This window comes from Ciconia boyciana, chromosome 4 (assembly GCF_034638445.1).
Source record: "Ciconia boyciana chromosome 4, ASM3463844v1, whole genome shotgun sequence".
Classification (NCBI taxonomy): Eukaryota; Metazoa; Chordata; class Aves; order Ciconiiformes; family Ciconiidae; genus Ciconia; species Ciconia boyciana.
Window position 1 is genome coordinate 58,706,502 of NC_132937.1, and position 13,620 is coordinate 58,720,121.

At 36.4% G+C, this 13,620-nt stretch overlaps 1 protein-coding gene across 2 annotated transcripts in view; it reads right to left on the reverse strand.

The window, feature by feature from the left end:
* The window catches only part of GNAQ (G protein subunit alpha q), a 137,512-nt gene that overhangs the window by 39,642 nt on the left and 84,250 nt on the right, over positions 1-13,620 (reverse strand). The gene's annotated exons all lie outside the window — the stretch shown is intronic.

The window sequence follows — 13,620 nt, forward strand, 5'->3', positions numbered from 1 at the left end:
AATGGAAAGGAGGGAAGGAAATTGCCTTTCAGAGAGACTGATAAAATTCTTGATGTTACCACAAAAGTAACAGAAGTTACTACTAAAAAAGAAAAGCAAGATTATTAGAAATTGTCTCTAGTTTCAATTTGTGCTATAAATTATGGAAATTCTTAAAAAGTAATGTCTAAAATTGGGAGTTGCTAATAGGAAAGAATCCCTAATAAATCCGTTACCCTCCTAAATACGTAAAATTTAGTTAAAGCCTATGGAGTCAGAACTACCAAAGAAATACAGCAGAACGATTTCTAATTTGTCCTGGAAGTATTATGTACACATTTCAGTAACAAATACATGAATGTATGTATCTGTGTAGAGATATATAGACATGCAAACATACACACATACAGAGAAGACAACCAATGAAAACTTGGTCAAGCAAAAAACCTGAGGGATTCTACTCTCATATCTAGTCTGCAGTTGAGCTGAGGACACAAACCTCTTCCCATTTTAAATTAGGTGAAGGTATACTGAAACCAGTGTTCTTGTTATTTTTTAATAAATTTATCCTCTGTTTACACACATACAATCCCCACTCCCCTTTTTAGACAGTCCAGGAGAATGATGCTACTGCTCATTACTTAACAAAATATTATACCTGCAACTGTTTTTTACTCAAGAGTTAATAAAACCCTCCAAGTTCAGTGTGAAAAATATGTGTCTTAGAGATAAGGAGAACATATGTTGTCTGTTATCAGAACCCAAATCTCCAAAGTTCTAACAAAGGGTATTTTCGTCCGGATCATGTCCATGCATCCCCAAAATACCTGGACGAATCATGAAGGGTGCCTACCTTCTCCCAGCAAATAACAAGAAATAGTACTCTGCTAAACACAAGCCAAAGTTCTTGTGAAACAGGGTAATTTTTTTTAAAACTACCTTATATGTTATCAAGCTCAGTAGTGTATTCTATTGTCCTTGTGTACTTCCAAAAGAATGATGCCCTGAATATTTTCCCACATCTTGTGACAAACTGATAAAAGAATATATTCAGATACTGATTTTTTTTTTGTACTTGAGCTCTGAAATTACAGCCAACTGATATAAAAATCTAACAGAGCTAAAAGACTAACTTACTATTCAAAAGCTTTCATTTGAAATCCGTCATAGCTGAAGTTATTCCTCCAACAGTTCACTAAATATTCTCTAATGGGTGCTCAAGTATTCTACATTGGTAGAAGAGAAAATCTTAAAAGGTAAGTACTTTATTCAGTTACCTATCTAGACTTGTTACTACAAAGTTGTCCAAGACCTTGCTCTGTTTAAAGTATCGGTTCTGTATGTTCTGCTATACAATTAATATGACTTTGCACTATGTGACCAAACTTACAAAATAAACTATGACATATGCCAAGAAGTTGCATCCATCGAAAAACTGATTCAACTTTTTAAAAAGAAACAGCATTTCCTCAGTGAATACTGCTTCTGCTTCCCTGCAGTTTGCCTGGGCAGAGTCATGACAGCTTGTACCCTACTGATACACAGCTCTTCGCATCAGTGCCACTTCTCTTAAAAAAGTAATGCCCTTTCACATAGATTTCAAATCTTTATTAATCCTCAGCTATGCCTTCTTGTTCCCAGAGGTACTATACTTTCCTGTAGACAACAATTTTTCTTTCTTTGAGAGTCTTTGTCAGGCAACTTCTTTTGGTGGCTTCTAATTTCTGGTGGCGGAGATAGAAATGAAAATATAGGATCTCATTTATTGGCTTAATTTTTGTCTCACTTGCCCTGGTACCCTGCCCAAAAGTAATTCTTGTGAAACCTTGTGAGATGGAGAAACATAAATTTAATGCAGGAGAAGAAATCAATCATGACCGATGCGTGGTGCCACTACTGCTAATCCCTGGCTTTAGTTTCCTTCCACTAATATAAATAGAAAATTTGGAACATAACTGTTGATGTTAGCACTCACACATGAAAAAATCTAAGGACTCATCATTAATTCAGTTTATGCAACTATAAACACTATCCAGTACTTCTTAGTCTCTACTAATCCTTTCACTTTACCCAAAAATTGACATTATTTGGGAGGACAAAAAGAAAAAAGTCAAGCTTGAGACCTGTACCTGAGAAAGTTGTACCTTGTTAGAGTTCTCTCTTTTCAGACACCAATAATTGTTATCAAAGCATTAAAACAAAAAAAATCTCAAAATGACAGGCAAAACCGAAGGATTCTGAAAGTACCACCAAATTCAAACTGGTCATTAAGGTGTAACTACTAGTTCAGCTGCAATGTTCCACAAACAAAATCTAGATGGTGTAGATGACTTTTCAGTCCAATACACTTTTGACATCAGCAGTCAACATCTTCTGTGGCCTTCTGGGAATATAAGAACACTTGTAACAATTTCCACCTTATTTACCAGAAATCTTGTAAACACTCATTCAATTACTTTTAGCAAATCACATCTCTCCTAAATTTAAGAGCTCCTTCACCGATTTCTACAAGTATTTAAAAAATGAACCCAGAATAAGAAAACTGGAATTTTTGGGAATAGTATTGGATTCTGAAATCAGGAAATCTGAGCCTGAGGAGAAACCAAAATAGCTGTCATTTCTCTTTCTTCATTCCCCTCAGAAAACTATTGACAGTGTTAAAAACTAATTCTGAGCTTGAATAGCGTTATAGTTTTATGCTGGTCTTTCTGGCAATACTCTTTTGGCCACAATCCATTCATAATAAGTATACTTTTTTAACCTCTAGGCTTCATCATGTCAGTTTTCTACTTACTCTCTTTGTAATTTTTTGAAAGCTCTGATGCTTCTTAGGGACTAATTGGGCCAGCCAATGGATCCGGGCTCGTATTCTCTCTGTATGTGCATCAACCATTTGGAGCCTTACAGCAGTGACTACAATCAACATAGCAAGCATGGAGAAAGGTTCATATTTTTATATTCCTTTTGATATAGTCTCTGTAACTTTCTCAAATTAGCACTCCACCTACCAGAGTGATTTATATGAGGGAGATCAGGCAGAAATGCACAGTCTAGTTCAAAAGAAATTCCTCTGGGATCTTAAATCTACAGGAGAAAGCAATATGCTTGAGACGCAGCACGTAAGATTGCTTCGTATCAATGGTCTCTCTGGACTAGCTGATTTTAGGGTGCCCATTTAAAGAATTCTCATAGAGGGAACATCTGTTTTGTAAAAGGATTTCCCAAACCAATCAGAAAAAGCCTGTGGCTGTAGTGTTTGGCTGTCGGTAACTAAAGGATTGATCCTTTAGTTCAGTGATATTTAGTTCAGTGATACCAGTTCAGATTGATCCTTTAGCACAGTGATATTAGTTAACTCTGGATAGTATAATTCACATTGATTGCAAAATTGAGAGCAATGGCATGTGATCGGATCCAAGCAGTCCGGGAGCTGAATGGAAGTCGTTACAAAGACATCATCATGACCATGGATTTATGTCTTTTGGGGGAGGAATTCTTGATAATGCAGCTTAAAAGCAGTAATGACTATTTATGCCAGCTCAACATGAGTCATTTACAGATGCAGACCCTGGTGACTTGTAATCTACAACTGTGGTTCATACAAATATCTTGCCTTATAGGGCTGTATAGCAAGATATGGTGCTTTAGAGACCCCTGCAAACCTGCTGATATTTGAAGCAGGTGTAACATGCAAGGCAAGTAATACTAGTGTATTCCACTGTCTCGAAAACTAGACAGGTGGGGCATGTGTTCCTTAACGTGTCAGAAAGCAGCCACTTCTGACTGATAATCAGTCCAAGGTAGGAAAGTGTTTTTTACATAGCAGCCCACAAAAAACAGTTTGTAAGATGACTGTAAAGAGGATGTTGCTTCCCTTGAGCAACTTCAGAGCATAGAATGGACTGAGGTAAACACGGTGGAGGTTTCATGGTGTGCTATGCCAAGAACTGTATTTAAATTAATAAAGTGTGCTATGAATTGCTGAAACAAGGCTTGGTGCAATGCTAATCATCCTTCAGTTGCTGACAAAGGTTAATAGGGTATCAAACTACCTAAATCAGAATTTGTCACTCTTTCCTGTTTCACATTCTAACCTTTAGAAAAAAAAAAAAAAGGCACAAGCTCTTTGAAAAAGAATTCCACAGACATGTAACAATCTAAAAAAATGAGTTTGCATGAGGAAAATTTTTTTAATTCCTGGTCATTGTCTGTAGAAAGCCTAGGATAAAGGACCTTAACCCATGGCTTATGGGCAGTACAATGAAATGGTAAGGATTTAAACAAGTTATCCTGTGACTTAAGCTGGAAATTTAATCCATTTAAAATGCATCATTAAACACTAGTTGTAATACTTTTATATATCTAAACACTGGAATTACAAATGTCTACAGGTATGAGGTTTGGTTTTTTGGGTTTTTTTAGTAGGGCTCAGAGAAAGCTTAGAAAGTAGCTGAATAAATAAGAACTTCATTCGTACACTGCAATCAGAGCCCTGAATTTCCTTGCTGTCTTATTTACTTTTAAGCTGCACCAGACATAGAAGACAAACACTAAGTCACCACTATAGGGCTGCAACCAGAACATTCAAGCAAGCTTTCATCAAGGATTATATCAAAATTTCAATATAGATAATAAAAAAGGCTTCTGAAACTTAAATTTTAAAGGTCATATTACCACTATAGTCCTTCTTGAAAAAAACCTGTTTTAATACAGCAAGAGAAACACAACAAAATAACTTCTTGTCACCCTAGGAGATTCTCTTGCCAGTGTTGGAGACATGTGAGTCATGCCAAAGGGGAAGACAGGGGAGGTTAGGTGTACAATTTAAATACAGAATCCAGACCTTCATAAATGTACTTTGTTACAGTTATCGTACTATTCTACCCTGAAGTTTCCGATCCTCTTTTTATAACAAAAGATTTGGATAGCAACAAAATAAGATTTTTCTGATGTCAGGCAGAAGAGTATAAAGTTATCTTCCTCTCTGATAACTAATTCACCCAGTGTGAATAACCGTTGGAAAGTTAGCTGAGTTAGAAAATTAAGTATGTAAAAATACAGCCTCGTTTCATGAAATATGAGATGCCGCCCTATAAGATGGAACATATGCATTATTTAGGGAAAGGAAAGCTATGGGACAATGCAATTACACCAGCACAGTGTAGATACTGTTTAGAAGTAAATAATCTAAAGAGCCCAAAACTAACATAGACTCGTTCTGCCATGGCAAATCATAGTATGGGGCAACAAAAGGGCGTGATCATTTTTCTACTTACTGTCCAGCTTTCCTATTTTCCATATATAAAATTTAGGCTGCCTGGCTATCACTGTTAATCCGTTGCCTAACAAATAAAAGCAACTTAAATATGTAAACATTAACGTTACTGCTACTTTGATAGAATATCTAATTCCATGTAACAGCCTGAATTATCACTTTTATCACTACTCACCCCTTCCCACTCAAAACCCCGTATCTGTTGTAATACTGCAATCAACTGAAACAAGTTCTTCAGTGAACACTTTGGGCAATCAACCTCTACAGAACAAACCAGGTTTTCCAAACAAAGTAGAAAATACAAAAACATGGAGAAAAGGAGAGATGAAGCATCCGTAAGCCATTCCCTCTCTACCAAAAGGACAAAGAGGCAGATTAAGTCAAATGAAACAGTCTTGCCGTGATCTTAGGTAACTTCAACTGTTAAAGTCTTCACCATTTCTTCCCTTACAAAGAAGGCTAGGTTTTGAACATTCATCCTAATTTTGTTCACAGTAATTCTAAGCAGAGTAAGTTACAAGAAAACTCTGGTAAAAGAACTGGTAACTCCACATTTAATAAGATAAAAATCTTCCTTAATTCATATGTCTAAAAACCAAACGTTGACTTTCAGATTTTTGTATTATACAACATAGTATTTTAACCTAAAGATCTCAAAACACTTCACAAAGGTTGTAAGTACCACTAAGTGTGGTTAATGTAAAATTGTCACAACACACAGGTCAATCATTTCCAACGGCACAGTGTAATCATATTAATGTTCAATTAACAGCAATTACCATTAGATTATTATTAAATTTGAGACTAAGATTCAGTCCTGTAGGAGAAAGTAATTGTTACCTTCAAATGGTATCACCTCTTCTATAAGTATTTCTAATGAGGTTACTGACAGAGTACAAAACCTGATGTGTCCACATCACAAGTCACAGGAGTGTTAAATGCCATACCATACCATGTTACCCAGATGCTCATACACAAACACACACTCACACGTCTTTACACATCCCCGAGTAAAAAAATACACTTTGTCTAAACTATCACTTCAGTTTAGTGAAATGCCTCTGTGATTATTTGAAGAACATTTTCCTTCAAGTAACAGGTTTAACAGATTTAGCATAGCTTTCTACAGCCAAATAATTCAGGCCCAGTTTCCTAATGTACAAACTGTCCTTAAAAGTGTTTGAAGGAAAAATAAAAATTTGTTTTGTTGCAAGACCCAGGAAGCTTCCCCTATCGAACCAAAGACACTGCCTTTTATCTTGCTAATAGTATTTATCTTTTTCTTTTGTTTTTTTCACTGTTTTGGTTCTTCTCTGCTACAAGGAAGTTTTTAATTTTGCTATAATGTGCTATTTAAGTGTACTATTTAATTTTAAGAGAAATGTTTTAGAACAATATGTCTCCAGAATGGGAAAGAGGGTAATTCTGAGGCAGAATTATATATTCTTATCACTCCCTTTAACCAAAACACAGTAGAATTATACACCTTCCAGCAGATAAGGTGAAGATATGACGTTCATTCCACTTAAACACACCATATATGAAAAACGTGGATTGTCATGTGTTTTTAAAACCTAGACTGGTCACATGAGAATACCCAATGAAGCCACATGACTTTCACATTCCGATATTGCTGGGGTGAGGAAGGAATGGATTTAAGACTTAAGGAAAAGTATTTCTTCAATTTATTTTTGCAGTAATAGGAAAATTATGGGATTCCCATAGGAACTTGGAGATATCTGATCCTACAGAATATACTTCAAGACGGAAACATAATTGTTGAAAAAGTTCTTGTAATTCAGCACTATTATTAAGAAAAAGGTGCACACTTTCAAGACTCTGCTCGCTGGAGCTGTAGGACTACATTAATGGTGGTTAGGGTTTGGACAAGACTTCCTTTCTGTCAACGAGTTGATGTTACACTACTACGAAGTACTTGCTTTCTTTAGCTATTTTTGTACATTTAAATTAAGCTGGGTTTTGCCAATTTACTCCAAGTAATATTTTACTGAATTACCATAGTGGTTAACTATGGGAACAACAGCAGTTAGCTGAATAAACTCAGGAAAAAAAAAACACTTGATGCCAAATACCCATTTCATCTTTCCAGTTATCGGAGGAACTAAATCAGTCATCTTTTTTCTGTAAAGCAGCATCAGTCTTCAGAATGAAACACTAGCCAGATCTCTGAGGAAAAGCTTCATCAACCAAAAAGGCATAAAATAGTAATGCTGCTTTCTGTAGTCTTTGTATGGAGCAAGAACACCCACAGAGCATTCCAAAATCTTGGAATTCAGAAGACTGGCCTGTCACCTTCTCCTGGACAAGTCATGACCCCACAGAAAATGGAAGGATAAAACAGCCAAAAGGCACAGCATGTTTTTCAATTGCCTGATTCATGATAAACATGCAGGGTCAGGGAAGCCACTCCAAACTGTGGACACATAAGGATGTTACAGGAAAAGACACAGACCTTCTTTTCTCTTCGTATTCTTAGCTTATTTATTTACATGTCCCTTTCCTGTGAAGAGCAGGTACCACATAGGGAATGGAGTAGAGGGGATAAACACCCCAAAAGTCTGATGTTACCACAGGCTACTGTTGTCCCGTTACTGAACTGAATTACGAGTCAGAAACTGCTATCAAGTCTGAAATGTCTCTCAGAAAAACTCTGCAATAGGACTTCAGACCTAGCTGACAGTCAGATAATGAAAAACTGGATTAAACAGGAGAAACTTTAAGAAATACGTCATCTGCTTGCTGCCAAATGCCTGCCAACGGTGGCTCTTTTGTGAAGCCCCCAAAAGACTGAACTCATTTTAATGGACTGATGGGCAATGAAGGCAAAGTACAGTGCAGAACTACTTTATTGTTTTGTTATACTGTTATTTAGTTTTACTGCTAAAAAACACTCACTGCCTACCTTTGTTTCAGATCAGGTCACAAGACAAAGTGGGAAAAAGAGAACCTTATCAACACACTTAGAATGGAAAAGATAACAAAATAAATCTTATAATACCACTTTCCTTAAGCAATGTCTTTACCTTCTGGTCATACTGTATAATATAAAAAATATGAATGAAAGCTACATTTTTTATCTCATGCATGAAGGAAGTTCAATTTCTCTACGGCAGTTATTTTTAAAAAGCTGGGACCTACCTGGACAGCATATTTAGTAAGTTCATTTCCAAGAATTATATGTGCAAATGTCAAAAATTATAACATCCAAAAAATTACAGAAAATCTCAGAACAGAGATTTGAAATGGCTCCTGATCCAATACATTTATAATTTAACTGATAGCTAAACGGCTCCATGCTGATTCTACCATGCAATTTTCTTGTATTTATATTATTATATCAAAATGCAGATGCAACTGTAAGTGTTCATAAACACAAGCCTTATATGTTCCTGCCTAAAAATCATGCCACAACTTACACAGTTAAACATCTCTAATTTAGAATGTTTTACATTTTGTTAAAACATACTAAGACATATTTATTTTACCTATGTATTCCAAAGTCTCAACTACAGAAAGACAATGCCACAGCAACTTTCAATAATCCCAATGGTTTCTGGTAGGTTGAACTTAAATGTATAAACTAAAGATTCATATTGTTACACTTCAAGAGTGAGAATGCTGCAGCTGTAAGTCAGTATGTGCTCTAGTCACTTACACATCAGGCAGCTAGAGTCTCACAAAACCTTTAGAGCAGCACCTTCCTCACCATGGCTCCACTTGCAACATGAAGATAGACACAACTATGCAGGCACAAAGGGAGAAATAAGGGTGTATAATAGCTTCTTCATTCTTTCACAGTGAAAGGGTAAAACCTCAGTTGACTGAACTGAAATCCATTAGAATTTCAGACTAATTTACACAGAGCCATTTCATTGCAAATAAGCACGCACACAGAGAGTTCTAGTCCATAATATGACATGTAATATCATCAATATGGCGCAAATATACTATACTGTATACTATCAGGAAGTTTTACTATACTCCTGACATAATATATTCCAACAACCTTGGCATCTCTCTGGCCAAATGGGATAACTTGTGAAGTGGACTCTATAATCACCTCAGTAATTCTCTCACTGGGCTGATCAAACGTTTGCAACACAGCACAAACCCTCAAATGAAAACACTGCATATATGTTACACACTATGATGATAACATTACACAACCCTCACTGACTTCTCATCACTAAACCACCCTTTAATGATTCGCAACAAATCTGTTAAGAAGCAATACATCACCAAGAAGTAAGATATGGAATAAGCGAAGGGTAGCTCTGCAGGCAAACTTTTCCATGAAGATAGGAAATCGTATGCAATTTCTGGGGAACCGCTCAAAAATCTTACAGCTCCAGGTTGCCTAGAAAGGGATGCATAATTGTAGTATGCTGGAGCATTTGTTCTCTGTCATGGAAGTCTTAATTACCAAAGTGTCTCCAATGCTTTGCCTGAGTCTGGTATACCAGGTGATTTACCAGGCATAATAGTGCCATTTCAGATATAGCAGCATTTCAGAGACTTCAGACTTGATGAAAATTACAGGTATAAAGCTGTTTTTCAAAAGCAAAATGAAATTGAAATGTGTTCTAATCTTTGAAATTATTTGACTACATTTAATCACTAACATCACAGTGACTTCTAAGCATCTTCTATTCTCTGTGCTCCTGGCCTGAGAAGGAAGAACAGCTAAAACCAAAAATATCTGCCATTGGAAGGGACAGGGGAACTTCTCACTCCCTCTCTTGGCTACACAAGATCTAAGCTCCGTAGGAGATAACTCAGTATCTTCTCAATTGCCCTCTGACGACAGAGGTGAAAGAGAAAAACAGAAATTTCAGCTTCAGATTTTCGTTATTCATTCTCCCCTTTTTCACTAGATCTAGTTGCTTCATTTTTAGATATAAAATAAAATATGCTCTATGTAGTATCACATCTGTTAAACAAAAATGATAGGCTCTTTTATCATCTCTTTTAAAGGCTTCATACCCCTATAATCTTCAGGCAGATCCTCCAGATTTCTAGGGGACTTTTGGCTGCTTTCTTTCTTGGGTAATGTTTTTATGAGATCAGATCATTTTAAGCATTACAACTTTGCTTGTTAATGACTGCAAGGCTGTTATACTCTTCAAATATTGCTATGGCTAGGAAAGCTGAGATGGCAGATGACATCAATGTTTAAAAACAGAACAGTGGGTTGCAAAGAGCTATTCCATAAAACATCATACTTAATATTTACTCTTGAGTGTGTGGCATGTTACATTTGCAACGGATCATAAACTAGACACTTTTACATCTCCTGCTGGTAACAAATGTAGCACCCTAGCTGAAATTTTTACACATTGGTCCTGAAATTGTGTAGCCAGTGAATACTTTCCTGACATGTGCTGTAAAAATCTGTCTCTTTTGCTATTGAGGATCCCAGAAACAGAAACCGCTTTACTCTCTGGACAACACTTTTATTTTGCAGAGTTGGGCAAATTCTGCTGCTGACTTTCAGAAATGTCTTTATGGATCAGCCAACGGCCACATCCTTTCCAACTGCTTTAGCAATTCCCCTCCAAATAATTTTTTTGTCTTGTTGGGAGGCTAGATATTATGCCCTGAAATTGCTCAAGATAATCTGCCTAAACATCCTACTCGATTACATTCACTTCTGCTAAAATACTTTTTTTTTTTTCATTTACATGCAATTATATTCTAATTTTGAACAATAGCTTCCACTTCTTTAATTACAGAATTCATTTATATACGTTTAATTGCTTGATTAACACTTGATTACATTAATTCTGCAAGTTCAGTTTGGTTTCCAGGCTGTGCCTAATTTTGCTTTGAAGAACACAGAGCAACAAGTAAAATACAGGCCATGTAAGTAAAGAGAGATCCAGAGCACTGGATTGCAAAGTTACTTTACTACTAGGTTTAAAAATGAAATAGTCCCAGAACGTCATGTTTTGACGTGTTTTCCAAACGATACTTTTACTGCCATATTTTCAAAGGTTTTCAGTGGGTGTGACAATTCTGGGATTCACACCTTGGTTCAGATAAATCTTTAAGATTCCCAAGGAAGTAGTGGAAGATATCTACTGAAGTTTTGAAATAGTTCAAAATTAATTGTAGCATTTGAGTTCTAACATTGCTAATCTGAACATAAAACTAAATCCAAAATTCTTCTCTTGGACATAGTCACTAGCAACGATTTACATCCTCACGAAGTCCTCACAATTAATAATTGACAAGCCCAAGTGGGTAAAATCTTTTTCTACTGATAAAAACCTATTTTCAAATTTAACTCAAATCTGCAATTACAGAAACTAACAAAAACATTTCAGATTTGAACCAGCATAAGTGAGAACTGGCAAAAAGATCTCCCCTCATGATAGTTTTTGTAGCTAACATGGATTATCCAAATTACTGCTCTACCTGTATAAAGATAGCATTATCAACAAATGTTTTCAAAAACACATTCAAGCATGTATATACAATCACATTTTCAGAAAAATGTCCATGTCCTAGGCTTTTCTTTCTTTTTTTTTCCTGAGGACCACTTTTAATCTGAGATCTTCAAAGAAATATAGTGCAGTAATCCTACAAATAATTATTGTACACACATGTAAGAAAACACACCATTGTTTCTTGAGCTAGCTAAACCAATTCATATACACACAGCAAAAATGCGAACCACTGGACTGCTTCTTAGTGTTACTCTAGTTGAAGTGTTACTCCAGTTAAGTGTCACTAAAACTACTGCATTGAGCTTACATGCAGTAAATACAGAAGCGGGAGGGAGTGTACTTTGCATCTGGGAAAGAACTCTCTCTATGCATTCAGCTGGTATAAACTGGGGCAGACTTAGAGCTGTTTTTAACAGCAGTGAGCAGAGAACAATGCCAACCCCAGAGTCAGGGACGCATTTTCCATTTCACCACGGTTCCTCATCATGCATATGGTTCAATAGCATGTGCCTGACAAGTTCGTCATCAGGAAACAGTATTCAAAGTATTGGACCACATGGTAACAAACCAAAAGCGCCTCCTCACAATCTTTCCTAAAAAGCATCCTCTACCTGCTTTGCCCACAGAAGAATATTTTTTTCAAAAAGATCTGGAAAAAAGAAGGGGTTAAAAAAGAAAAAGAAAATTCAACTGCCAGTCTCTCTATAGTGACTTCCCAAGAAGCTAGGATAAATCACTGAAATTTTTAACTAGTCCTTCTCCTACTTTACATGCATCACAGGCTTTAAGAACTTCATAACAGGCTTCATGTCCTAGCACCTGTTTTTGAAGAATGGTGCTCAATAACAGTCGAAATTATGGAAGAGAATGTTATGCAAACATGGACATGCTGAAGTTTTAATTCCATTTTCAAGCAACATAACTGCAGTACTTCACAATCCAGCAAGAATTCACTACCTCAGTCAACCATTGCAATACAACAGTAAGTGCATTAAAAAAAAACAAATAAAAGGGCAATGTTTGAATATGTGAATTCTCACTTAAGAAGCGTACAGATGGACAGAACTCCTGCTGACTCTCTCCTGTACAAAGCCTGAATGAGTCTTGCACTACAGATGTTTTTAAGAATCAGAGGAATAAGAGCTTTGCTTGGCTTCATGGGTTCAAATAGCTGTAACTGAAAAGACTGTGCGCCTCTTCATAGAGTAGAGGTTATGGCCAGTTGATTCAGGCAGTTCAGAAATTCAGCCACCTCAGCCGCTTGCCAACACAAAGGAACTGTGGAAGTTTCCCTGCATTTACAATCTAGAGAAGAATCTATGGTGAACATAGGACGGGCACAGGGAAACAAACAGCAGGTTCTCTTTAAGGGAATCATGTCATCATATCTCCGTTTCAATTCAGAAGAGGAAATATTACATGAAAAATAATCCTGTACAGAATTCTATCATATCAAAATTTCACAGTTATAATTTGTAAGTTAAAAAAAAAAGGGGGGGTGGAGGGGCACTGCAAAGAAAAGCATTTCTCCTCTGTATTTTTAAGCCATACTTTCTCGTATTTTTAAAGGAGGAGAGTGCCCTCTGCTGACTAACACAAAACAGCAAAGACAGTTACTTCAAACTGGTATTTCTAGAAGTATCAGAGGACTGGGAGGGTCCCTTTCAAAATAATAAATGATTCCAGCAGGAATTTTCCTCTGCAAAAATTGCAGCTAACTTAAATGGTTGCATTTGTGTGTTGTCCAACCAAGAAGATTGCCTTTCTAAACAATTACCTCATTTCTTGGAAGTAAACTCTGAAAATGAGCTTCAGACTTACCCTAGGCATGCAAAGCTACATGATACCCTATCACCTACTTCTTTTGGGTGCTTTCGTTAATCCTTTTATGTCTAG